The 26,454-nt window shown below is 37.7% G+C and overlaps 1 long non-coding RNA gene across 3 annotated transcripts in view; it reads left to right on the top strand.

Annotated features, from left to right (window-relative positions):
- LOC120525597 overlaps nucleotides 1–26,454 on the top strand; it is a 141,660-nt gene that overhangs the window by 3,085 nt on the left and 112,121 nt on the right. The gene's annotated exons all lie outside the window — the stretch shown is intronic.

Raw genomic sequence — 26,454 nt, 5'->3', positions numbered from 1 at the left:
CGCGTTATGCCTTGACATTGTACAATATGCCTCCTGCGCACGTCCCTCGACGGAAGTGTCAGCAGTAGCTGATGTAAAACGTCCAGGTGGCTTACATATTTTATTCTGAACTGGCGACTTATCCATACTTTCCTCTAGTTCTCCCCATCTCATTTAATGTTGGGCTGATTCCTATTAGACTTTCTTTCCGTATACGCCATACATGACATGTACAAAATGCAACACTACAGTCCCGAATTCGACATAGACACAGCGCAAATTCCATTTCGGTTCCACTTGGCTGCCTGATATCCAGAATTGTTTGATGGTTTTCAACCGGAGAGAATGAAACTCTGCAAAGAACATTTTATTAAAAAGCCATTCTAAGACGATAACATAAGGAATGTGATTTTGAAGCTGCTGATTATAATTGTTTGTTAAAATGAAGACGACTAAGTCCACTCTTAAAAATAAAGATGCCAGGGTGGTTCTTCAGAACAATGCCATTAAGGAACCATATTTGGTTCCCTTAAGAACCATCCACGTGAAGGACCCAGAAACAGCCTTTATTTATTTAGATCCATAACAAGCTCCACAAATAGCGATAGCAGATTTATAAATTACTAGAAGGTTTAATATGATTCTTCTTGAATATAATAACATAGGATGAGTTCAGGTTTTCTTGACCTGTTCTATCCTGCAAAGTAGTCTTCTATACATTAAAGATTTCTGTATTGTCCACAGGTTAGGAAAGTTTTCAAAGCACAAATAACCAAATTCGTATTCAAAGGACCATTCCCAGAAAGCAAAGGTTCTATAAGGAACTATACAATCAGGTGAAGAGCCATTACAGAACCGTTATTGCTAAGTGTGTCGACTCTACGGATTCAGGTTTGATAAATATGTCTTGGTGTATGTATCTGATAGTACAGCAAATCTTTTAATACACATTAACTAATTCATTCTAATCATTTGCAAAGTAAATAAACTAACTTGTGAAATAAAATGCAACATGACTAAAGGCAATGCCATTTTTGTTTCAGATGTACAAAAAAACAATGTGGGTATACTGCAACATATTGGGATTTAATCAAAAGCATCTTATGGCAGGTATAAACAAATAGGACCGAAGTTAAATTACACATGCAAATGTCGTAGTTGTTACATGTTTTTTTAAAACCTAAGTCATGCCCAGTTTAACCTCATTAATCATCGTAATTTGTTTGCCCTCCGGGAAAAAAAGAGGAAATCACACGCAATAACGTGGAGAACATGCAAACTCAGAAGTGACCGGATAAGGATTTTGCCTCTGGCACCTGATCTATATAAGAAGCATCAGTTATTACCCCTATGTCACCATACTACGTAAATTTTACAGGCACTGATTTCTGTTAAAATGCTCCTTTGACTCCAGGTGCTCTACACTAGACTGGCGTGATGCCCAGCAACTAGTCCTGCCTTCCCTCCAGTGCTGCTGGGATTTGTTCCGGGGCCCCGTAACCTTGAATTTTAATAAGGGGGTTCGAGAATATAATTTGGATGAAAGGCGTCGTCGGATTCCCATTTAAGATGTTAATATTACTTTAATGTACAGAGTCCGTTCTCCTTCGGTTTAACAAACCGAGTGCTTACTTACCTTTATTCGCCATTTTCTTTACGTCTTCGGCATGTGCACGTTTCCAAAAACTGAACATAACTACCGATTTCTTGGAAATAGGCATAAGCACGTGTTTTAAAAGCAGGTGTTCTCTGAATATTTTTTGCGAGTTTTTTTACTCTTGTCAAGTCACCGATTAAGAATCGATTCGAATGGTTGTAAAGCTCTTTTTGTTTTTGAAACCAATTATTTCTACATGTGCTAATCCTAAAGATATTTTCATTTTCTTCAAAATCAAAGAAGGTAAACATAGAAATGTAATATTTCCCACTTTAACATTGATCAGTAATGCGATTATTCAAAAACGATATGTAATTTAACCCGACAGAGAAGGATCACTGCCATCTTGAATACTTGAACCACTGATCTTCCTTCACTTTTCAAGCCACTTAACCCGGAGGGTTTCCATCGTCTTTGTTGACTGGCACACCCAGATTTGTTCGGGGTGCGGCATTAAACACGAAGAGTGCTCTAAATATAGTGATATATGTTTTATATGGGATATTTTGCTTATGCTGGTCGACCTTACAGCGCGAACAATTCCAATCGTTTTCAAACTTGTTTAACCCAAACCAAAGGGGCATAGTCCCAAAAAAAGGTCATAAATTCGAATTTAAAACTTCTTTGGGGTTTGTGTGGATTCGACATGCATTTCTTCATTCGCTTTCGCCGTTTGCGATGTCTCGTAACGATTCCTACCAACCTGCCTGCCACCGGTTTTGCGCTTCTCGTTGGCCTCGTTCTGAACACCTGTGTCACGTGACAAGGGAGTAGCCTGCGCTGCCATCGCGCGCCCAGACTTCAAACTCTAGTCTGCATACTTTATATGCTTAAAAAACAGCCTTCAACAAAGCCGTGGTTCAGGTACGGATAGACTGAGGAGTTTATATAATGCTTCAGCTAATTGAAGGATTTCTTGTATGTCTGTAGTAGTAGGGTGTTGTATTGTGTCAGCCATTATGGATGAAATGAGAAGTCAAACAAAATTACACCTTTTATTGGCTAACTGAACCGATTACAATATGCAAGCTTTCGAGGCAACAATAACCTGCCAGAAGAAGGGGTCTCAGTTGCCTTAAAAGTTTGCATATTGTAATTGGTTGAGTTAGCCAATGAAAGGTGTAAATTTAACTGACTTCTAATTGAAGGAAAAATATTTTTCTAATGTCAACTACTGTATTTATAATATTATCTTGCTTTCCATTAAATGTTAGCTTATAAAATGAAACTCTGCCATTACGTGTCACAGAACCCGTCATCCTGGATGAACAAGTCTCCCCGGGTCTGCACTTCTTCCAAGCCAGACGGACGTGCAGATGGAGTCATAGCGGGCCTGTAAGTGAATGGCGCCCGCCCCGGACTGCTTCCCGAATTGTTCCCGCGGCTCCCGGCACCATGAACTGGATCAACAGCTAAGAGAATATGCCAGATGAATAGAAGCAGGGACTTATTTTCCAGAGTAATAACATCTGTACCCTAAACTCTGTCATTCCTTAATACATCCCAAGGTAGGAGGTTGTCAATAGAGATGTAGAGAATGAGCAGAAGCAAGTAAAATAGGAGACAACGAGGCATTTAAGATTTGGTCAGACAGACATGTTTACCGTTTACATGTCATCAAATCATCAACCAAACAGCATCACCTGGTTGTTAGTGTTATTGAGTAAGGAAAAGCGCTATATAAATTCATCATCAACTCTGAGTAGAATATTTATGCCTAAGTATGCACTGACACCTCGTCCAATAGGTCCTCATTTTGGATTCATTTCTGTCTGGGGGACTAGCCTAAGGAACATATGGATGACTTTAAAGGCATCTCGAAATGATTCCCTGTGGCGCATGCTCCCAACCCCCCCAAATCCCGTGTGCCCGTGGCTTTCCGGGTGAAGTTTACACGTTACCCCCTTGCTTATGTGTGCTTTCTTGCCAGTGCCAGCTAGAGGTGTTGGTTAGGTTAACTGGCGATTACGCTGGCTTAGTGCCTGTTGGGCGGCGCTGTCCACGGTAGTCTCCTGTCCTGCACTCAGGTTTCAAGGTGGGCTTCAGCCGTGGATGGAATGCTGTAAACTGTATTTTGCTCATACCTTTGAGGTGTGCTCCCTACCGTTCATATCTATGTGTGTCGGTTAAATTGTTGACCTCACGTCTGAATGAGTGCGGGTAGGTGCGTGAAGGTGCCCTATAAACGGATTTGGCACAAGTGGTCAGGGACCTACACGAGATACTAATGCCTAACAGGTCTAAGAGGGTTGAAAAACTGATCAAATAATGCGGCAAAGGCAAACACATCAGGTAAAACTTGAAAAGGAAAGAAACATGTTATCCAAAATGATTGTTAGTAGTTGTCATTTTGATAGTGAAGCGATTTCATTGGTTGTCCCATACGTCCCCAAAGTCCAGATCATCATCATCACTGTGTGACAAGATGTGCAAGCGACTTCAGTCCTCAGTCCTGCGCTATTGATTAAAATGACAGAGCCAGAGTCCTAGTGAGCAAGGCAGGTGAGCAGCGGCCGTCAGGGATCAGTTAAACAAGTCGATCAACACAATGTAATTAGAATAACATGCAAACATAAAACAGATAATCCTATTCCTGGACGGGATGGTCTGCACACGTCTTCTTGATTATTCTTTGAGGAGCGATGCGAGTGGCAGTCAAGCTTTGGTGACCACAGCTCGTTGATAAAACGTGAAGGAACCGAGGGGTCCTCAACAACACGGCCATGTTTACGCACGGAGCAGAGCAAAGTAGTCAAATGGTCGAGGAGCTGCACCCAAAACCCCGAGGGTGCCGTTTCAAGTCCTGCTCTGCTGCAAAGTGTCACCAGCCAAAGCACGGGGAACTTGCGTTGTGGATCCGCGCTCGGAGAGCACCAGGGCGTGATGTTAGCTGAAGAAAGGCGCTATAAATATATTCCGTTTGCATTGCACTTTCGCCTTGCAACAAAATAAAATAAATTCAGCCTTAAAGAATATCATACTAGCATTAGTAGTGAAAGAGCCAATTCACTCCATTGATTAAAAGTGAAAAGTGGTACTGCATTTTTTACCTCTGCTTGCAAAGTTTATTTGACAGAAATGGACAAGAAGATTAAAGTACAGTAGTGCCTTTTCCTGATATTGTTCAAAAACAAGTTATTTTTTTAAACGCAATGCAGTTTGCTTAGTGGGTCTGCTTTAGTTCAGTCTGTTTTCTGGTCTATTTTTAATTTAAATTCTCCAATTTAAAATAAGTTTCACTGCCTCATGTATGCAGTTCATGGACAAAATTCGTCGAGTTTTCTGGTATGGCATAAACCATGGGTTTTTTGAAAATCCTAATTTCTGATTCGTGTTTTATTTGTGACAAGATGCCCAGAGATGAAATGTATCAATCGAATGCCGTATTGTTAATAAAATAAAACAATGATTTTAAGAGGAAGCACGAAACACATCATCTGCTTCTGTAGGGAGCCGTATTGTAGAAAGAGCGCCGAAAGTGAGAACACAATATCTATCTATCTATCTATCTATCTATCTATCTATCTATCTATCTATCTATCTATCTATCTATCTATCTATTGTACAGTGCCATTCTTATTTATACTACAGTATATGGTACATTTTCTATCTATCTATCTGTTAGATTTTTCATCAAATTAAATGAAAAGGTCAAGTAGCCAATGCGAATAAACTGTGTAATTTGCTAATTAACAAAAATATATTTGCATTATGCATACACCGCTATATATAGACGTGACAGGCCCTACACTCCATAGATAGACCGTTGATGTTGTCCTGGCTACAGTGACGTCCTTTTATCCGATGCTGAAAAAAATATGTTAAACTTGTCTTTTTAAAGCACGTAAGAATTTTTTTTTTATTGTTTTGATAAAACGGAATACAGGTCATACAAATCTATTTATTCAAACCGAAGGATTACATCTTTAAAATGTGTTTTTCAAATGTATGCGTTTTTAGTATATTTTTTTTTTGCGTAAAACATCCAAATATTGAATTCCTAACGCTTTCCCCTGAAGTCGAAGATCGCTGGCCGTTTCTTAATCCGACTGTGTGCTGCAGTGTTCGCTGTGCTCGTCAGTTCTCGGCACGGCCGTGTTTTGCAGATCCTCTGACCGACAGACTTCAACAGGCAGTGGCGCACGGAGAGTTACCGACAGGCCTGTCTGTACAATTGATGCTTCATTCCAGCATACGTAATATTTGTTAGATGAACAAGATTAATAAGAATTCCAGTGATTTCCTCAGTGGAAGGCGTGAAAATAAAAGTCAGATATGAGAAAAATGTATTCAGCCAGGGCCAAAGAAAGCTGTCAATGAAAATGTTAAAACAAATGCACATACATGTAATGTATGTTAATTTCAGTCCTTATTATGGGATTCTTGGGGTATGCAGTTACTTTGAAAGTTATTTGTTAATTTAACTTTATTTTCTGCTGATTTGCTTTGCATGACAAAGAGAGGCAAAATTAAAACCAGCCTGCTAATTCTGTCGAAAACCTGTTTTTTCGTTAAGTGTAAAAGATTCAAATTCATAACGATAACGTTCATTAGAAAATTTTGATGCGACGCAATCACAGTCACAGTGATATAATTACAATCTGCATTATTAAAACTGCTGAAGAAGACGTTGCTTACAGCTTTGGCGCCTACAGAATCTTTCATTTCGATAAGCTCGATGTAAATTTATTGCTGATTTGTACTTTATTATGGGGTTTCTTCCATCAACTTGTAGTACGTATAAATTTGAAACGCATTTGCGTTGATGAAAGAGTTTTTATAAAGTCAGAAATCACGGTTTTTATACCATTACACCCATTCAAATCAAAATTTCAAGTGATGGGTGAACATCACTCCCCTTTACTCACCAGATGTCGGCTTTCTTTATCTGTATTTGTACGTGAAAATCCAACTTGCCAATGTTGTTTCCGCTTTTCTTCTAGTTTAAATAAATTTTTATGCATACGTCTTACTTGTTCTGAAAATTTTTAAACACGTTTTTATAAACTTTTCGGGTTTGAAACAAACTTTAATATATAGCGCCATCACAAGATGTTTAATTGCTAACAAAAAGGCAATGCAAATACACAAATAATGAATCGATAATAATAAAACAGATTTGGTAAACTGGAAATTAATTTCGACACTAGCGAATACTGGGTCCCAATCCGGGTGGTTCGTCGCGGCACGCGCCCAAACTAGCAAGTACACGCAATAGAAGCGGTAAATGCCCTGTCTGCCATTTATGTTTTATTATGAGATTTAATAAAATGTGTAAAATCATACAGGTTATTTAAGTGTTACATTCAAATATCATTTATATTACTTTCTAATAATTCAGTTACTTAGTTTAAAATCACAAAGGAATGCACATTATGGGTAGAAAAAATATAGGGCATGTATTACTTTAAATAGACAAGAGAGGCATTCTATAAAATAGATAAGAATGGCAGTGTGTAATAGACATGGATGGATAGATAAGAAATGCATCATATAAAAATAGATACAAACTGCACTATATAATAGATGGATAGAAAGATAAGAATGACACTGTATATTATATACAGAGATAGAAGTGGTCCTTGGTACTGTAAGTGATGTTTAAGTCAACAGATTATCCATCCTGAATGAACAGACTTGTGTCATTAATTACAATCCCTCCGCATATCTCTTTGCATGTTCTTTACTCTTTCCAAAACCCAAACATTTGCTTTCTTGCAGCAGTGGTTTTCTGGACATGGGGCAGAGGTCGAGGTGCACTTGCGTCCCATAGAATTGTCCAATGTCCAGGCTGTCCCTCCACCAAAATGGCTTTCCTGAATCATAATTCTAGTGACAGGTATTGAATTATTTATTATGGATATGCACACACAGCAAAGAGTAAAAGTGAGATTTAAAGTAACATATACCGTGACTGTCATTTGGCTCAGATGACCCATGAGTTTGCCCAGTCATTTATCGGCATCCTGTCCAGAGTTGGTTCTTTTTTTTTTGTTCCCAATATTGTTGGAGCAGGTTTCAGCAACCTATGACCCATGGGATTTGATTACTGATACTCAGGGAATGGATAGCTGGACAGACATGTGAGTGTTGTGTAGATTCAGTGTGATAAATCAAAATAAATTAATAAAATAAATTTAAAAGTTCCCATAGAACACCTGAATTGTGTCGATGTTATGCTGATTTTTTCTGCTGACTCCTTTTTTAGGAGCTGACTATGCCAGCTGTGTTTTGCTTTTAGACAGCATGGATAAAACAGAAGGCAGTCAGTGTAAGATGCGTCCACAGGGATATGACACTCAAGACTAACTGAATAACGTCCACAAATGCCCGCAGTATGGTTCCAACAAGCAAATGATTGATTAATAAAATTGAATTGACTCTGCTACACTGTAGGTCTCCTCTATGCATTTTTTCTAAAAAGACAGAAAAGTCAGTTGATTGAAATTTGTCATAGCAGGCCCGTCACTCAATATGTGACCAGTATGAACCTGTTTTAGTGTTTTTTAGGTGAATTGTAGAAAAGAAGAACCAAGGCTATAAAGGTGCTATTAACAATTGTTAATTTTTCAAAGACTATCCAGACCCTTAAATGTCATGTTTCAGATCTGATTCAAGCAGAAAATTCAATTTGATAAGTTTAGAGAAGACAGATTTTTCCGCACTTTTCTACAGGCCGACCCCCAAGCCCAGGCACTGAAGGCAGCTGCTGAGTTTCAGGGAACATCCTGTCACAGTCTCGTCTTTTGTTATTTAATGCACATCAGAAGAAAGCGACCATAGTGAGTGCTTCAGAGTGCTAAAATGAAATAAGTCAGTGGCGACGTGTTACCAAATCCCATGTGTCCTTTTCAAAGGCAACCTGGAGTATTTTCTGCTGGCACACATTAGCAAGATGGGAACCTGTGACCACAGCTTTAGTGAGAGTCACAGGCCATTGTGTTGGCTCAGGCAATTTTGATACCTACATGCCCACCTTCAGCTGAAACTCCTGCCTAATTTACAATGGTATTCATCCAGAGATGGAAAATCATTAGCCCTGTTGTGTTTATTCATCTATAAACCAGTAGCCTTACTGCCTCTCAACATTCAGACCCTGGTTCAGTTGCAGGGGTTCCATTGATGTGCAGTGAGAATGTTCTTCCCATGTCAGCACTGATCCATAAATGACTCTAAATTCTGACAGCATGAGTTAATGACGCTTCCTGATGTCTCTTTTGCCACGGGTCCTGTGTAGTGTGTAGTGTGTAGTGTGTAATGGCGGAGGCATTGGACATTAAACCCTAAGACTGTCTCTCTTATTTTATTGTCTGGTCGGAGCAGGTGAGGGCTGGAGGAGGGCTGTGTCTTTAGTTGAGAACACTCATTTATAATAGTCAGTGGGACAAACATTCATGAAGTTGAGAAGCTACACAGAAGTGCTTAAAATGGTGAATTACCACAGTCATTCCTAACATAGATATCTACCTTAAGTTTTTTTTTTATGTGTTGAGTTTAACAAAACATTCTGCTTATAAATTAAGTCTGGTCCAGTACACAATCAGTAAGCATTATGACTTCTGTATGAAAAGGCTGTTCTGTGCTCTTGTCGTGCGTATGGAAGTCTGCTAGCTCTCTGAAAAGTGGCCATCAAACCATAGGCTGGGTTTTACTGCTCCCTTCTTCAATCATATGGCAGAAATGTTTCCCTTTTTGCAATTTGATTATCATAAATAAGAATCTGTTTTGTCAAATGCAAAAAGAAAAAAATGAGCTGGCTTGTTGAGTCTGTTTATGTGCTTGCAGTTGTTATGATTTCGGTCCTTTGGTGATTTTATCTGTCATTTTGTATCCTGGTCAGTGAGGCTTTTGTCTTATTTAGGTGTTTTGGTTAAGAGTAGAGCCTAATTTGGATTTTTTTAAGATGTTAAAATAAATGTTTTTCACAATATTATGTATTTTAAAGGTCCACCATTTTGTGGTGCTTTTTTTGTACCGTTTTCACAGCAGTCACTAATGCAATGCAGTTAGTCTCTTTTTGGTCTTCATGAGAATTGAACAGAAGTCTTAAGTAAAGCAGATGGACCTCCGCGTGAGCAAACACTGGCGCTACTGGTGGCCGCTGCTCTGCTGGTGACTTAGTTTTATTTTGTTTTTAGTTTTATTTATTTATTTTTTTTAGTTTTTTATATTTTAGTTTTTATTTTGTAGTTAAATTTCTATTAGTTAAGTTTTAATAGCTAATCTGCTGTCTTTGTCTGAGTTACAATATTCACTATATTTCTTGTCGTTATCTGCCGGAATTTCGTTTGGGTGTTTTAAAGCTATCTGATAAATTCAGTGTTTACTTGGTTGTTGGCGATCTGCTTTCTCTGGCTAGAAGTTTATCTATGGTACAAATCGATGAGCTGCTTCTTTGGAGTGTATTTGCCTGGATTGTCCTGTTTCTCAGGCTTTATCAAGTGACATCGATTTACAAGTATGTGGCAGCAGAGCTTCTTCGACTTTGGTGTCACTCGTCTGAACCACCTTCGTCATTGTGCCATCACTGGGATATTCTCCATCTCTCGACAGAGCTTCAACTATTAGGACCATAAGCCAATATGGTGTTTTTGGCCTACTTTTCCTTGAACTTCGCTGAGATCTTGATGGACTGTTGACCTTAGTTTGCTAGCTAACCTACCGAGGTTGGCTATAGCACCACCTGGGAAAATCAAACTTGCCATTGGGCTCTTCAATGTCCAATCACTCACCGTTAAGGGGCCTATACTATACGATCTGTTAATTGACCATAAGTTTGATTTTTATTTGTTTAACTAAGACCTGGAAGCAACCCAGTGATTTTTTGCAGCTTAATCAAGCTGTTCCCCCTGAGTTTGTTTACATTTGCCAACTCCATGCTCAGGTCGTGGTGGAGGTCTCGTGATATTCTACAGTGTGAAATTGAAAGTATCCTCTAAAACCGTGCCTCAGTATACCTCATTTGAGTCCATGGACTTGCAAATGAATGGACCTACTCCCACTATACTTGCCACTATTTATCGACCACCTAAGCTGAATAAGGACATTTTAAATGAATTGTCTGAGTTTGTAAATTCTTTTTGGTTTATGTCATCTAATATTATTTTCTTGGGTGATTTTACTATACATATGGACACTGTTACTAATAATCTTATGAGGGATTTTATATCATGTCTCGATAGTATTTGTCTGCAGCAATTTACAGACTTTTCTAATCACTGTAAAGACCATATTCTTGATCTTATCTGTTGCTCTGTTGTTACTCCTTATAAATGTACAGCAACTGACCTGTCAATATCTGATCACAAACTGGTGTCTTTTAATGTCGACTTATTATTATATAAATCAAATCATTTCGCAATATTAAGAATATTAATTTAATTGCCTTCTTCAATGGAGTCAACTGGTTGCCCGGTAGTGACAATTGATTTACCCCAGATGAGCTAGTTTCCCACTATAACAATGGACTATGCAGCCTTTTTGATAATCTTGCTCCTCTGAAAACCCAGACTGTCTCTTTCATCCACTCTGCCTTCCTGGTTTACCCCGGAATTTTGCCAACTTAAAGCTAAGGGCTGATGTCTGGAGCGGCTTTATAAAAAGATGGGCTTTGCTGTCCATAAGAATATGTATGGTAAACACATGCAAGTCTATAAAGATGCAACACTGATTGGGTCTTCTGAAGATAATGCTGGGTTTTATTTTCAACTGTTAACAACATCCTATGGCCACCTGACAGTCTTCCACTTCAATTTTACTGCACTGATCAACGTAACTCTTTTATGACTTTTTTTAATATGAAGATTTGAAATATCCACTAGCAGTGACTACTTTTGGAAATTCCATACATGGAGCATTTTATGATCCCCCTTTCTTCTTTTCTTACTAGTTTTAAATACCCAACTGTGGAGGAAATATTTGGTATTATTAAAAAATCCAAACCTGTACACGCCTGCTACTGAGCCCCCATCTCGGATTGTCCGATCATTGGTCAGTATTCCTTCTGCAAGCTTACAAGCAGAAACTAAAGCAGCTGTAATGATTCACACAAACATTAGAATACAAATATGTACAGATTACAAAGTAAAACCTAATCGAATCTAATCTCTCCTTTTTCTCTCCCCAGGAAAATGAATACCATCTACTTCACCTTTGATCATGATAACATTCAAAATGTCATTTGATTAATCCTTTTTTTTTGTACATGTTGTAAGGAAGACTGTCTATAAGGCGACCAGTCCCACTTGAATTTCAGGGAATGTTTTAAAAACCTGGTAATGACCAAATAGCTGACATCTTCAGCAATATCTTTAATATGCAGGTCATTTTCTGTTTCAGAAGATCAACAATTACCCCTGTGCCTAAATAATCAAAAGTGTATTGTTAAATGACAGCAGATCATTGACACTTCTATTTTGGTGACGTATTTTGAGAGGCTATTGCTGGGACACATTAAACAAAATATTTCAGATATTCACAATCACCTCCATACTTTATATTCTCACATTCATTTCAGGGAGTTTACTATATCTCTTGCACTCCATAGCATACGGGCACATCTAAATAATAGAAAACTGTTAAGTCTTGTTTATAGATTACATATCAGCATTTAACATGGTTGTACCATTAAAGGCGACCACAATGTCCTCAACTAAGGCTTAGCTTAATTGAGGACTTTGTGCATCTTAGCACCTTACTTAACTGCAGTTTGGACTTCCTAACCAACAGACACCCACATGTGTAGACTGGCAGCATCACATCCTTCGTACTGACCGTTTTTTAAACAGGCACTCCAGAGGTTGTGTGCGGCCTGACGGATCTTCAGCTCTTCCATTAAATTTGCAGATGACACACAGTCATAGGCCTGATCACCAACAATTATGAAACATCTTAGAGCGAAGATGTTTACCTGCTGACTCAGTGGTTATAAGACAACAATATTTCCCTAAGTGCCATGTAAAGTAGTTTGTCAAAGACTTCAGAAAGCAGAAAGTAGATTACACTGCTGTCTGTATTTGAGAGGATGCTGTAGAGGGCGTGAGCTACTTTAAATTTCTTAAAGTGACAGTCACTGATGAACTGCAGTGAACAGTGTCAGTTTAAACTTAACGAGTCTCTCACAAACCATTCCATTGTGACATACACTGATCTGCCACAAAGTTAAAATCACCTAACTAATATTGTGTTGGTCCTCCCTCTGCCACAAAAACAGCTCTGACCTATTAAGGCATGGACTCCACAAGACCCCTGAAGTTGTTCTGTGGTATCATTCATCAAGATGTTAACAGCACGTCCTTTACATCATAAGTTATGAGGTGAGGCTTCCATGGATTGGTCTTGTTTTTCCAGCACATACTACAGATTTTCGATCAGATTGATAGCTGAGGAATTTGGAAGCAATATCAACACCTTGAACTCCTTGTCATTTTCCTCAAACCATTCCTGAACAATTTTTATGTGCCAGGGCAGAATATCCTGCTGAAAAAGACCATTGCCACAAGGGAATACCATTGCCATGAAGGGATGTATGTGGTCTGTACCAATTTTTAAGTATGTGTTACTTGTCAAAGTAACCTCCACATGAATGCCAAGACCCAAGGTTTCCCAGTAGAACATTGCTCAAAGCATCACACTGTCTTTGCCGGCTTGCTTTCTTCCCATAGTGCACCCGGCCATCTAAATGAATCTGTAATTCATCACACCGGGCTACCTTCTTCCATTAATCTGTGATATGATAATCACATGCCTATTGTAGGTGCTTTCGGTGGTAGACAGGGGTCAGCATGGACACTCTGATTGGTCTTCAGCTATGTGCTTTATCACTGTGATAAATTGTGTTCTGACACCTTTCTCTTATGACCAGAGTTAAGTTTTTAGTAATCTGTGCTACAGTAAGCCTTTGGTGGGATAGGACCAAATGGGCTATCCTTCACGCACCATGTGCATCAATGAGTCTTGGGCACCCATGAACCTATTGGCGGTTCACTGGTCATCCTTCTTTGGACCACTTTTGGTAGGTACTAACCACTGCATACCGAGGACACCCCATAAGACCTGCTTGTTTGAAGATGCTCGGACTCAGTCGTCTAGCCATCACAATTTGGCCATTGCCAAAGTCACTTACATCTTTATGCTTACCCATTTTTCCTTCTTTGACCACACCCCCTTCAAAAACTAACCGTTCACTTAATGTCTAATATACCCCACTCCTTGACAGGTGCTATTGTAATGAGTTAATCAATGTAATTCACTCCACCTGTCAGTGATTTTAGTATTGTGGCTAATTGGTGTAAATCTGCAGCTACAGACTTTGAAAGTGAACCCCCACCCCACCCTCCTAAACCATTTACATTTACCGGTATATGTGGACATTTGTGTCTGTTTACTTTGAATTGGGATGCCCCACCCCGATATCTAAAATTCTTTGCATATACATTGGCATCTGCAGAAGTTAAAGGGGGCCTTATCCAACTGACAAAAAACGCGAAAAGAAATGCTTTGGTAAATAACATAAAAAGAGGAAAATTGTAAATATCTGATAATGATAATGATACATAATCAGAGTTCACATTATTCCTATTGATTACCTGTTTCAATTCAAGAGTACATTTTACTGTAAATAGAGTGTAAGTGACCATCAACAAAAATTAAGTCACTAGGCAAAGCAAAAATTGATCTAATGCAATAATGTTTTACTCATGCAATTGTATATAGCATATTCAAGAGTGAGCAGCTCCAGAGACTTAGTATTGTTATTATTGCTTATTATTTGACTGAAGACTTTATCCAAGCCAATTTACAACATTACAGATACAATTCAATGCATTTCATTTGTTTTTACAATTGGACTACAGGCTGGGGAAGTGATGTGCTCATGGTCACACAGTGTCATTACTCTGATTTGAATCTACCTCCAAAGCCTTAAACTCTACACCATACTGCCTAACAATATTAGTAAAAAAAAATAAAACTACAAATATTTTACACAGAAAAGTACTTTGTAACTTAGGAAGGCCTTGTTCACACGGGCGTTAAGTTTTTGGATTGACTTCTACACCGGCGTTCGTTTGTCTCTGTCTAACGCCAGCCTGCAGCCCAAATTGTAGTTTGTGTGTTAACCTGTGAGGCAGTGTCGGGAACTGGATATGAAAGCCTTTGTCGTTTTATTTGAGGTGCCTCCTTTCAATATGGACCATTTTGCTATGTTAGATATTAATCTTCTTGTTTTAAAAATACTCGTAATACGGCGACGTAGGGAGAGAAAAAATCGCCGCCGCTACTGGGTTCATCCTCTGACTGCACAACGTCGGGTTAAAGGAAGTTTTTGTGCTTTATGAAGAAATGCGAAAATTTCCGCGCAAGTTTTTTAATTACTGTCGGATGTCGGTTTCCACTTTTGATTGTCTGCTGCAGCTGGTGCAATGCCACATTGCACGCCGATCAACCAATATGCGACTTGGTGTTAGCCCCGAAGAGAGACTACTTGTCACTTTGAGGTAAGGAAACAGTAGTCGAGTGTGCGCTTACACCGGTGTTATGCACGGAAATGCCCCCGCTATGGATTGCCCCCCCTACATAATCGTTATCAAATATATTAGAACCTAAATTAATAGGTTCATGGTTTACAAATTACATGAGAAAATAAAATAAGCAATATGAAAATATATATGTTGTATATGAAAACATAAAAATATTAATATCATGGGATATATCTGGTCCTCCGAAGCGTAAAATAAACGCGCAGAAAACGAACTAGAAGCGGTTTCCTTGCGTTCGTTGGGTTTTGAACGCCAAGAAAAAGCTGCATGCAACGTTTTTTTGATGCCGTATAAACGCGCTGCCGGACAAACGCACGTCACCAAAGCCCGTGTGAATACTCTCATTGACTCCTACGTGTAGAAAACACTCGGCGCTTGATCCGCGCTCACCGGACGCTACGAACGCAAAAAAAACGCTCGATTTTAACGCCCGTGTGAACAAGGCCTTAGAATGTCTAATATATTTGACAGCACTATAATTGAGGCCCATTGCCTTACAAAATATCCTGTCTGTAGCCAGGTAAGAGGGAGAGCATATATCGTGTGTGAATATATTCACAAATTCAGAAAGCATTCATACCCAGGTTTATTAAAAATTAACAAAAAACCTAAAATCTCTCATTCATATAAGTATTCAGACCCTTGAAAATCTGTTGGCAGCAAATACAGCTTACAAAGTCTTTTCAATCTTTGTATTCCTGGATATGAACAGGTCATCTCATTCTACCTGGCAGTTCCTGTAAGGCTTCATTAGATTGGATGGGTAAAGATTTCAGTTTTTGATTATTAATACATTTGCAAACCTTTTCTGAAAACATGCTGTCAATTTGTTATTATGGGCTATTAATTCTAGATTGATGGGCAAAAATAGCTAATTTATCCATTTAAAATTAAACCTACATAAGTGTAGAAAGTAAAGGGGTCTGAACACTTTTTGAATCCGCTGTATATAGACAGAGAGGGAGAGCGAGTATAGAGTACATATATACAGTATACAATGTGTGTCTGTGTATATATATTTATATACTTTTTTGGTATTGTTAGTATTAATTGTATTATTGTCACTGTTCCGAGGAGACATGCTGGTGAGAATTTCAGTGTACTATGTACACTATGTACTAAATACACATTTAGTCAAGTCAAGTTTATTGTCATCTGTACATGGCACTATAGTTCACAATTAACCTAACAAGCACATCTTTTGGAATGTGGTAGGAAAACTGAAGTACCTAATGTTGCGTCCATGAAGCAGTGGAGCTAACCACTGTGCCACCATGGTGTCTGATATTCAACATGTATTCTTTTATTTCTCTGTAAATATTTTATGTAAACCAATGGTGATGACTATATACGTACAAGGATCAAGTTAGCACTGTGGTTAATGACTAATTTATGTTTTTTTGATTAATGCTTAGTTCTTTAATGTGGATATCATAATTGAGCTTTGTGGTTTGTTTCTCAATAGTTTCTCCATAAGGTCAGTTGTAGGACAAAATGTATTTGCAATATATCTGGATATTTTACTGCTTTGTGGTTTGAGTAGCTATGTGTACTGAAAATCTGTCTCTGCCTGTTTAACAGCCATTTTCTAGGTTTGCCCAGGTTGGATAGCTGGGGGTAAGCAGTCGATTGTAGGGTCAAACCCCACTTATTAGTTATTTGTGATAAGGAAAGAAGATATGGAAAATAAAACTTTTCCATTTCTAATGATCCATTTGTGTTGTCATTCATAGGTAGAAATTATAGTAGAGAGATGACAATTTCAGAACATAGTGAGTGGCTTTCCTGTTTAGCAAAATGATAAGCAAGTGAACAGCTACAGCAGTGAATCTGGACTATTATAGACATAAACATTACAGCTATTTTTTTTAAATAGTGACTCAGATTTGTGCCTTTCAAAATGTAATTTATCATTTTACAAAAACAAATAACCCTGTATGTTATTAAATATAATTATCATTTCATGAAATACAAGGCAATGTAGATGGGCATGGTGGTACAGTGGATAGCAGTGTTCTGTCCATGAATCCAGTGTACTTTGCTTGAATCCCTTGCTCAGTCAGTGGCCATGTGACATTTGCATGCTGTCCCCTTTTGCGTATTGGGGTTCCTCTGGGGACTCATGTTTTGTTCTTGGCACCAGGCCATCCTCCAAAAGTCTTCACTTCACTGTATGTACAGATACACTTACACCTGTCTGCTGCCATTCCTGAGCAAGCTCAGCACTGGTGGTGCCCTGGTCCCGAGCCATGAATAAAGAATGGTACCAAAACATCCTCTGAGAGCAACTTCTCCCAATCATCCAGGAACAGTTTGGTGACAAACAATGCCTTTTCCAGCATGACGTAGCACCGTGCCATAAGGCAAAACTAATAACTAAGTGGCTCGGGGAACAAAACATCGAAATTTTGGGTCCATGTCCAGGAAACTCCCCAGACATTAATCCCATTGAGAACTTGTGGTCAGTCCTCAAGAGGTGGGTGGACAAACAAAACCCCACAAATTCTGACAAACTCCAAGCATTGATTATGAAAGAATAGGCTGCCATCAGTCAGGATTTGGCCCAGAAGTTGATTAACAACAGGCCAGGGTGAATTGCAGAGGTCTTGAAAAAGAAGGGCCAACACTGCAAATATTGACTCTTTGCATACACTTAATGTAATTGTCAATAAAAGCCTTTAAAACTTATGAAATGCTGTAATTATAACTTCAGTAGACCATAGAAACATCTGACAAAAAGATCTAAAAACACTGAAGCAGCAAACTTTGTGAAAACCAATACTTTTGGGCACAACTGTAGTTTGTGGCTGCATCTTGCTCTGCACATCTGGTCCCTCATCATATCAAATAATTAAAAATTGGAGGTATGTTTGAAATTTTACAATTATGAATGATGGCTTTAAATAGTTATTTAATTTACTGTAGAATAGAAATAAGAAAAGGATGAAGAATAGGAATCCATCGTTACCATATCATATTATTGCATTTTTAGAACTTTGGGTTGGTGGTATGAGGAACATGTCATCATTTTCCAATGATATGCTAACTAAATTGCATTCAATGCCAAATCTTCATCCATTCTTCTACATAATCAGCATATAGCACTGGATGACGCTTGTAAGAGCCGTAGTGTTTGCTTACATGTGCAGTTGTACAGACAGATAGCATTTGCTCAAGAAGTCAACAATATATACATTTCTTGCACAGCCTGATTATTGTTACATTAATCATTATTCATCTCATAATTTCAGTTAATTTGATGAGCACCTTACCATTAATAAATGAAACAGCTTTGAATAGGAATGTTCATTCTACTTGCTTTTCTTTCATTATGTAGTTCTGTGACCATCTACTCCACTAGTGATGTGAAATTTCAATGTTTGACACTGCACTCTCAATTGGGGTTGTTTGTATTAAGTCGTGTTGCACAATAACATCTAAGATTAACCCAGTAAATCCACACATTGACATTATTGCTCGAGGTCTCACTTTAACACTTCTTACGCCCTATTTATTTTTAGTGTGATTCGTTTCTCCAGGTTCCAGGTCCACTCACTTCAGTAAGACACCTCACATATCTATAACTGTCATCCAGAGGAGGATTGTTTGATGCTTTTTGGCAATTTGGCAATAGATTTTCGAAAATCCTGATACATAAAACTATTTTGTGAAATTTTCTTTAAAGCTCAGTAACACCGATTATTTATTATGGGGTGTCCTCAACCAGCACAACCCAAGCTAACAGAGTCAAGTATTCGGCTTAAATTTATAATTTATTGCAATAAATTTGGCATCTATACATGTGCCATGCAGCATTGGGCACAAGACAGGAATTAACCTTAAATGTGATCTGTCCATTTGACATAACAGGGTGTGGTAGGACATCAAATTGGCTGGTAAAAAGCCATGGACACTGGAGAAACCACAGCACACATAACAGAATACTATTTTAGTCAGCTCTGCTTATTTTGTTGCTTGATTTTAGGCTATTCTGTTCAATATTGGGGCCAGTTTCACTGGATGAATGAAGTAAAATTTCATTTTTTGTTGCTATTCTGGTTTGCCTGTTATAGCAATTGATGCAATGGTGAGTGCTACTGCCTCAGGAATCCAGTCTTGTACATTCAAATCCTTCTCCCAGTCTTCCTCTGTTTGAAGTTCTGCCTAATTCTTTTCTTTCAGTATCCCACTTTTTCTCCATCTCCAACAACCTGTGTGTTTGGTTAATTAATAAAACTGGACTGATCCTGTGTGAGTGTGAGTATATGTAAGTAGGCCCAGTGATAAACTTGTACTTTATTCATAGTTATTTCCTTTCTGGCCTGCAATTCTACTTGGATAGGCTCCAAAGCCACAGAACACCAAACTGGATTTGAGAATGTACAATATGTTATGATTCTTAAAGTTCTATGTTACAGTTTTCATTACACTAGAAGTGCTGCATGCAATAACCCTTACTCAATAATCTCTCTTTCATTTTTTGCACTGTATTTTAAACATAAAGTTCTGCAATGCACATCTTCAAAGACAACAATTAGTAAAATTGTGTATGTCAATGTAGCTCATTTTATGTACTCAAAATAACAAATACATAGTTTTAACAAGCATGTTGAGATGAGAGATGCCAGCTTTGAGCGTTTCATTAGCATAATTGACTGTATAAAAGTTAAGGTCACATAAACAAGATGATTTTAGTGCATTTGTTTTTATAAGTCAGCTGAAATTAGTTAAAGACCCTGATCATGCAGACATTTTTGATACCTTGTCTCTGATGACCTCTTGCTGCAGTTTACAGCACAGGGAGAGGCCTGAAGATAATTCATTCTATTCAAGAAGTCTAATTCCCTGTATTGCTCATATTATATCTTTTTCCAGGGTCAACATAAGTGGTCAGGCCAGAAATCTGAAAGTGAGTTTGTCTTTGATAGATAAGGATGAACCACAGTATCCTTCCTTATACTGTACCCTAAGAAAGTAACATTTTTGTACCACTTAGTTGTGGTATGATGAAGCTGGTTTGATTTGGACATTAAATCAGTGGGTAAGCTAGTGGTTTTTACCAAGGTGGGTGTTTATTTTTGCTGATGATTTCAATGGTGCTTGAATCTTCTTTTTACACCCCAACCTTAAAAACTTGGAATTAGTGAAACTGTCCTAATTTGGGGTGTTTATAAGATTTGTAATGATTTACTTTATGAGGGAGAGGTACACAATAAATAAGAATAGTTCTGTCATAAATCTGAAATATTAAAAACCCGTGCTTCAGTTGAAACGTTTCAAATCTAAATATTCTCAATTGTAATAGAATTTTGTCATTTTCACCCGACTGATTGGGGTCCTTAGATGGCTAGATCCCTAGTAAAGGATCAAAAATAGCATTATATTCATAATCACCGACCTTGAAATAAACTTAAACGAAACCCCATATGGTTATGTTTGACATTTGTCATTTTTAACTTTCTAAGAGTGGTTTTTAGAGGGCTAAGGATCAGTAAAGAATTGAATATCAAAAATATTATATTCATGTTCAGCAGCCTTGAAACAGCATAAAATGACACTCTAAATGCTTATATTACCTATCCCCATTTTTTCAAAGTTTTGGTAAAAGGAGTAACTTTGACCTATCGTATCCCATTAGGAGGTGAACCCCTGAGGTAGGTTGATGTGGCACATACAGCTTCAAGTCCTTTTGATCATTTTTGTTGAAGACACCTATTTCTGTACTCTTTGTCATAAGGATGTAATTTGCTGCACTATATATAGTCGAAAACTGGCCTAAAATGATGGTTTTTCAGCTTTAGAGGGGCAAATATAGTAGGGAACCCCAAAAAACTAAAAATCTTGCATAACTACATATGAAGTATTGTCGAACAGTATATCATATGTGGGGCTTTTCTTTCACAAATACTCTCAGCTCTGATTGGTTGGCATAAGCTGTCTATCTTGGGGGAACAGTGCTGGCCCTTATGTGGCCTCACACCTGAACATAATAGGTTAACCGTTTAAAATGGTTTATGTGAAGGGAAAAAAGAACTTTTCTCAGTCTGAAAGTATACTGTATATGAAAAATTTAAGTCTTAACTTAATTTCACATTTTAATAGGGTTAGGCGTCTGTCTAGTATTTACTGTTAGTATAATTATTTGATAAGACTTTTCTTTATGCTCTTTTCTAATATGGTATCAAACATAAGAACATATGTGTCAGTATTTAGAGCCAACGCATTTGATGTATGAGATAACATACTGTTTTAATTAAGCCACATATCTTGGCTATAAAATATTAGTAACTTTTAATAATGTTGACATATCTCAAGATGTTATCTATTATGCAACCTCTAGTTGCAACCATCCTCTCTCATCTTAATTTCTTAGTTTCACTTGGTTGACTCTTTGGATTCAGATCACTTCACTTACCTAAATCCTAAATACCTGGACAGGTTTGATTTTGTCTTAATTCACAGGTGCAGGCTTTGTGTGCCTTAGAGCGGACAACCAATGAGGTCTCACCTAGAAGCACAATGCATTGAATGCAATGATGAGGAACAAGAAACACATGTGTTTTGGACCTTGCAAACCAGAAGAGAAGTTCATCTGTCTGCTTTCTTGTAATTTATGCACCACGAGATTGCAGCTGAACTTGCCTTACCCACGTTGGCACATGTTATTCATTAGAAGAGCGGGTGAACTTGTGATACTTTGGAAATGTGAAACTGTGCTTTACATCTTTACTTTTGAAAGAGAAAGAGAAAAAAAATGTTGAAACTTATTTGACATGGTCTAGTGTATGGTAACTGTGTCCTGTGAGAGACTGGCACCCTGTCCGCAGATAGTTCTTGCTTTGTACCTAATGCTGCTTGGATAGACTCCAAAACCCTCTATTTGAACAAGAGGGCTTAGAATGTTAATGAGGGTGACATGGTAGTCCTGTGGTTGGTACCTCTGCCTCACAGACCCACCTTCCTGAGTTTGACTTTTGAAAAAGGTAATTTCTTGTGTGGTGCTGATTTCCCCAAACCTACATAGATTTTTTTCCCAGTTAATTCTGTTTCTACTAGAATATTCCTAAAGCCATGCAGGTTGGATTAATTGGAGTTTCCACACTGGCCCTATTTAAGCTTGAATGTGAAGGTGCACTTGAGTAGGCCCTGCAATGGACTGCTGCCCTGTTCAGGACTGTTTCCTGCGTTGCATCCATTGATGCCAAGATAGGCTTTGACCTTGAATTTGATTAAGTGGGTTTGAGAAATTAGTTATCTATGCATGTAGAACTTTAATGTGTGATTCATGATTTTTTTTTTAAGAAGTACCAAAATGTTTTTTTGTTACTGCTTGATATGTGAGTTAAATATCTTTTTCTGTGTTTGAAATTAGAAAACACGAATATAGTGGGCTGACAAATACTACAGTACAAATTTCAAAAATAAGACTTTAGAAATAAATTATATACATCGTATACATATTGTGACTGTTTGGGGATGCTCAGACAACACAAAAAAGAACTCATGTTTAAGCCTTTCCAATCTTTCAATAAATCTGGTATTTTATTCACAGTGTGCAATAGCTGTTTTACTCTTCAAGTCTACAGGCTTTTGTACTGAATCTCTACGACTTCAAAAGAGTCCACTTAATCTCAACAATGTGTTCCGGCTCCAAATAGCCTGGCTCCTCTAAGCCAGTCTTTTCTATAGGTTAGGATTGGAATCCTCTCAATCTACAATTACACCTACAATGGGATGGAGTTCCTGGTTGTAGTTTTACTAGAAAGACCTAATTCTGCAGATTCCTGTCTCCTTTATTACAAGAGAGGTTTGTGTCACATGACCAAATGGGTTTGATCCCTTCTTTACCACCACTGCCTTCACTGGGCGGTTCTTCTTTCCTGGTCTTCTGGTGTCCTTCCTAGGTCAGTCTATACGGTGATTTCCAGTCTTGCCCTGGGAAACCAGAATAACATTAGCACTTGTTTCTTCACATATTATACACACATATATTTTGTAGACATTTTGCATGTTGTTACACATGCCAAAAACAATTTCACTGTACTCTGTACATATCAAAATACTACTACTGCAGTATAACTGAATTACTACTATTACTACATTTCTTTGAATTCCTAACATTTGACTTAAAGAAGAGGTTTTGGCAAATATATTGTATTTTTCTATTTGAATTTTTGAGGTAACTTGCCAAGAAAGCTTCTTGGATGTGAAATCGCGAATAAGTTACAGCTGTTTCTTTGACAAGGAGTAGATAGATAGATAGATACTGTATATACTCCAGTAGCAGCATACTGATAAAGAACAATATTAAATTAAAGAGTGATAACAATGAAGGTATAACAGACAGACAATAACTTTGTATAATGTTAACGTTTACGCCCCCCGGCTGGAATTGAGGAGTCACATAGTGTGGGGGAGGAACGATCTCCTCAGTCTGTCAGTGGAGTAGGACAGTGACAGCAGTCTGTCGCTGAAGCTGCTCCTCTGTCTGGAGATGATCCTCTTCAGTGGATGCAGTGGATTCTCCATTATTGACAGGAGCCTGCTCAGTGCCCGTCACTCTGCCAAGGTGTGACCTGCTTCTCCTTTTACTCAGCCTGTCAGTTTTATATTTGGTACAATCCATGTGGGCTTCTTCAATAGATAAGCTCAGTCAGAATTTAACACATAGCTTTTATATAAAAATGTTTATGAAGTACCTGTTTTTATTAATGCATGTCTTATATTGTATGTATTACAATTGTCATGGGATGATCAAATTTGTTTAGATTTGAAAATAAAGACAATAAGCAATAATTGCAGCAGTCTGTAAGTTGATTGTTTTTTTCTTTACAATGCATATATTGATTCCAGCAGAAGAATTTTCTGTTGATTGTTAAATTGGTGAGTAAAGTATGTTACATTGTCAGACACATTTTATAAAAGTTAGAGACAATACAAAGCAGAGCAGACATCTCATGTCTATTGACAGAGCGTGAATAGGACTAAGAGAAAAATATTGATCAGTTCACATTTATGCTACTTCAATTATTAAACTGATAAAAACTAAAAGCACCAACATGATCATATTTATTATGTGGGTCTATTACAAACCCCGGTGGCTGGTGCCCGGCCCGGGGTTTGTTCCCTGCCTTATGTTGGCTGGAATTGGCTCCAGCAGACCCCCGTGACCCTGTAGTTAGGATATAACGGGTTGGATAATGGATGGATGGATGGACTGTCACAAAATTAACTCAATTCTAGGAGATAAGCTTTAATTTAAGCCTAATTGGTGCACTGTCTTTAATTTTATATCAGCAATGATATGACCAAACATTCAAAAACAAATTACTAGACCTTTTGATGTCAGAAAATGGCATATTTAGATCATAATATGATATACCCCAATTTGCTTAATCCTAATCACAGTCAAGGGCCTGTCACAGCAACCCCAAACAGCATACTAGTCCATTGCAAGGTGTTTATAGACAGTAGTTTATGAGAACTTTAAAATATCTGATTGTCTGAGATGGCATTATACATTGAAACTTAAGGTAATTTAAAAATGTGTGATTATGTGTGATTATAGAGCTAGCCAATCTTAAACAATATTTCTGAGGTTTCTAATTTGTATTCACAACAAAATGAACAGTAGTTACCGATTTATTTTTACTTCCTATATTCAAAAGAAGTCAATGCAATTTTATTTGTTAGGTAATACGTCTGTCTAATTTGTGTTAGCATAACACCGTCAACAGTTTCATCAATTGTCAGTGCAAATCACAGAATAAAGGTAGTGGCCAGAATTTGACCAAATATATTAAATATCCAGTTGGGTTTTGAAAATTTGTAAAGTCCTAATGAGATTGTGTCCTGCTTGGCAATATGACTTGAGTGTGAACAGGGCCTTCATCCTACAGTGATGCATTTCAGTAGTGGGGAATGCAAAATGGGACATTTATTACTACATAGCAGAAAGTATGTGCCGGCTTTTGAGCGGCAAAGTTAGAAAGTCAGTTTCTAAGTTACATTGAGGGTCATTTTCGCAGACCAGTGTTTGAGTCGCAAGATGACTGCCATGATTTGTGAAATATACAATCTACCAAGATGGTTTGTGAACAATCCTGTGTGAAGTATTTTTTGTTCATGTGAAGTTAGGGATTTTCAGTAATTGTAATTTACTATAACTTCAGCATTTATAGCAAATTTATAAGTTTGGTTATGGTCTGTTTCAAAGGTGTTATATACCTTAGCATTTGAATTAATGTTGCAAGGTTTCATTGTGCAGTCTTTATATTTTAATTACCATAGTTAAAAGTATCTTATACATAGAGACTCACATCAAACATAGAATATGTTTCTACCTTTTGTGAATTTCCCCTTTTGATTAATAAAGTATCTATCTATCTATCTATCTATCTATCTATCTATCTATCTATCTATCTATCTATCTATCTATCTATCTATCTATCTATCTATCTATCTATCTATCTATCTATCTATCTATCTATCTATCTATCTACCTTCTACCTGCTACTGCCAATATAGGTTTTGGCTGAAAGTTGAATTCAAACAGTGGATGGAAAGACACATGTTACTCTTCTGAATCCCATTCAATGACTTTGTCAGGTTGAGTGAAGAACATCCACCAATGTATCCATTTTGTGTCCATCCCATAATTCTAGATGTTTCTCTCCTAAGTGTACTACCATATTAAATGACCTACTCAGGGTATCTCAGTGATTTAGTGCTGGAGATTGAAAACAACCTTAGTATTTACAGTCATGTACAAGCAAAATGACACCTTTTATTGGATAACTAAAAAGATTACAATATGCAACCTTTGAGGTAATCTTTCTAGCTAGCCAATAAAAGGTGTCATTTTGCTTGACTTCTCACTACATCCATAATGGCTAACACCGTACAACACACTAGTACTACAGTCATGTACATAAACTGTTATAATAAATTAAGCAAGATCAGACTAAGAAAGATTAAGAGTGATGCTATGTTTGATGAGAAGAAATGGTGTAGATATAAGGAACATAGAATTCAAACTAAAAATGGGGAGACAAAAGGACAGAAAAGGAGAAGTGCTTCAAAGCAATTGTCATTTACCATAGTCCAACACATTCCTTGCATTGAAATTTTGTATATACAGTACGATCCAGCTTAAAAAATCAGTATGTTGAATTCCTAAGGTTAATACTCTTCATTTCACATAGTATATGTTCAGAGTAACTGTGAGAAAAATGCTCTCAAAACTAACATGTGTGATCATCCCAGCAAAAACAGTATTGC

The sequence above is a fragment of the Polypterus senegalus genome, chromosome 3 (assembly GCF_016835505.1).
Source record: "Polypterus senegalus isolate Bchr_013 chromosome 3, ASM1683550v1, whole genome shotgun sequence".
Taxonomy (NCBI): domain Eukaryota; kingdom Metazoa; phylum Chordata; class Cladistia; order Polypteriformes; family Polypteridae; genus Polypterus; species Polypterus senegalus.
Note: the sequence above shows the minus strand (reverse complement) of the source record. Positions and strands in the feature narration are given on the sequence as shown.